The sequence below is a fragment of the Babylonia areolata genome, chromosome 27, assembly GCF_041734735.1.
Source record: "Babylonia areolata isolate BAREFJ2019XMU chromosome 27, ASM4173473v1, whole genome shotgun sequence".
Taxonomy (NCBI): Eukaryota; Metazoa; Mollusca; class Gastropoda; order Neogastropoda; family Buccinidae; genus Babylonia; species Babylonia areolata.
In genome coordinates this window covers 7,069,625-7,072,124 of record NC_134902.1, presented here as the reverse complement: position 1 = coordinate 7,072,124, position 2,500 = coordinate 7,069,625, and the positions used below count along the sequence as shown (strand labels likewise).

General features: G+C 45.3%; 1 protein-coding gene across 3 annotated transcripts in view; it reads left to right on the top strand.

Annotated features, from left to right (window-relative positions):
- Positions 1-2,500, top strand: part of LOC143301616 (dihydropyrimidinase-like) — a 151,342-nt gene that overhangs the window by 20,288 nt on the left and 128,554 nt on the right. For 2 of the 3 annotated variants that reach the window (XM_076616014.1, XM_076616016.1), the window contains exon 2: positions 2,339-2,500. This exon is cut by the window's right edge and continues 466 nt beyond it. The gene's annotated coding sequence lies outside the window, so the exon portion shown is untranslated. Of the gene's footprint in view, positions 1-2,335 lie in introns of all 3 variants that reach the window. The other variant, XM_076616015.1, reaches the window with a different exon arrangement.

Below are 2,500 nucleotides of genomic sequence, written 5' to 3'. Positions count from 1 at the left end.
TGGGGAGAGCAGCCCGAATTTCACACAGAGAAATCTGTTGTGACAAAAGAGAGAAATAAATACAAACATGTTTAGTGGTGTTTTTTTGTTTAAAAAAAAATTCATTATATAGTTTTTTTCCTTATGACGTAAAAGTTTCCTGACAAAAGGGAAAGAGGGGGCGAGGGGCGAACTGACTTCAACGTTTTCAGCATATCAGCAAGAGAGAAAGAGAGAGAGGGGGAGGGGGAGAGTGAGTGAGAGAAAGGGAGAGGGAGGAGGGGATGGAGAGAGAGAGTTGAAACGTACACACACACACACACACACACACACACACACACACACACACACACACACACACACACACACACACACACACACAGAGACCAACAGAGAGACAGACAGAAACAGACCTAGAGACACCGACACGCAGACTCGGACGTACACACACACACACACACACACACACACACACACACACACACACACGCATACACACGCACACGCACACACACACACACATACACACACAGAAACTTAAACTGAAACAGTTTAATGTCATTTGCATAAATGCCATAATAACATGGGGTTCACAATTCCATGAGTATCGTCAAAGAAAAACAAACATTAAACATGAACAAAGGAATGTCTCAGAGACTATCCTACACATGCTGACAACAGTCTCTCAGCGTATATGCGAATCTCCATTTATGCACATGTATACAAGATAGACCAAAGTAGGCCGACACCTCATCAAAAGTAATGTAATCGTTACTGTTCAATAAGTAGACCACCAGGCACATCAAGAAGAAATAATCAATCAATCAATAACAAATAGCATGAGGTAGACCATCAGACAGAGAGACAGAGAGAGACAGACAGACAGACAAACAGACATACACACACACACATACACACACACACACACACACAGAGAGACGGAGAGAGAGAGAGACTGAGACTGAGATATTTTATTCATTTAAGGCCTTGGGCCCCACATGAAGAGGGGCAACAACAGTTAACAATCAATACATAGATGAGCACCACAGGTCCTCACAAAATTTATGATACAAGAGACACTCGCAGCTGAAATGCTTTGAACAGATAAAGTGCCAAACTACGAACGATATTTCTATTTACTAGAAGCCATCAGTAGACCTAATCGGAACAAACATGGATCTGTATAATACTTCTTTGGTAAGAGAGAGAGAGAGAGAGAGAGAGAGAGAGAGTGGAGACAAACCCCCAGCCAGAAGACTCACGAACTCTCACCACACGAGGAAAACAGACCAAGAGTTCCAAGGAACCAAATTACGCCACACATGAGACCAGACAGCCTTCCACCACCCCTCCCCCCCCGCCCCCCCCCCACGCCCCAGCTCCCCTACCCCCCCCCCCCCCGCCCCCACCCCCCTCTTCCCCCGCGTGTAACCAAGATCAAGGGAAAGAGCACTCGAGGAGAGAAAAACCATCGTCTATTTACCGCAAAAGTGCCAAACACTGGTAGTTGGGCTTTTGCTGCAAAGGAAGTGGTGACAGAGAAAGGAGGGAGGGTGGAAGACGGGGGGGGGGGGGGGGGGGGGGTGTTTGAGAGGTGGGTGGGGGGGGGGGGGGGGGTTGCGTAGTGTTTGGTGAACAAACACACCCGTCAGACCCAGGTAAACAGGAAGTGACGACAACCAGGCAGAGAAGCTGATGATCAGTACCGAGAGAGAGAGAGTGGGGAGGAGGGGGGGAGGGGGAGGGGTAGAGGGGGTTGGGTGGGGGTGAGGGGGGGTACCAAGAGGGCTTCTTCTTCGTTAAAGTACTGCAACCAGTAAACTGATAACCTTCACACCCACCCACCCACCCACACACCACACACACACACAAATAAATGAATGAATAAATCAGATTTTAAATAAAGTTGGGAGAGGTCTGATGATCAGCTGAAGGTACCAAGAGGGAATCGCCGGCTTCTAATTAATTCGTTAAAATACTGCAACCAGTAAACTGATAACCTTAACAAAAAACAAAACAAAACAAAACAAAAAGAAAGCACCAAAAGCGAATGAATAAGTGATTTCAATAATTCAATTGACATGATTTATTTATTATTATTATTATTATTATTATTATTATTATTATTACTATCATTACTATTATTATTATTATCAATGAATGAATTGTGATTGATTCAATGATTGATTGGGAATAATTGATCAATTAATTAAGTTAAAACATTCACATATATTTCCGGTAATGAATAAAAGCATATGTGTGTGTGTGTGTGTGTGTGTTTGCGTGCGTGCGTGCGTGCGTGCGTGTGTGTGTGTGTGTGTGTGCGTGTGTGTGTGTGTGTATTATATCATGTCAGCAGAGTGCCACAGTGTCAGTTGTCACCAGAGCCTGACGTCTCCCACCCACATCCTGAGCCTAAACTGAACTGAGCTGAACTGAACTGAGCTGAACTGCCACCCAGGAGCACACACGGCACACACACACACAGCACCACTGCCTTCACGTTCATCCCAGTCTCTTG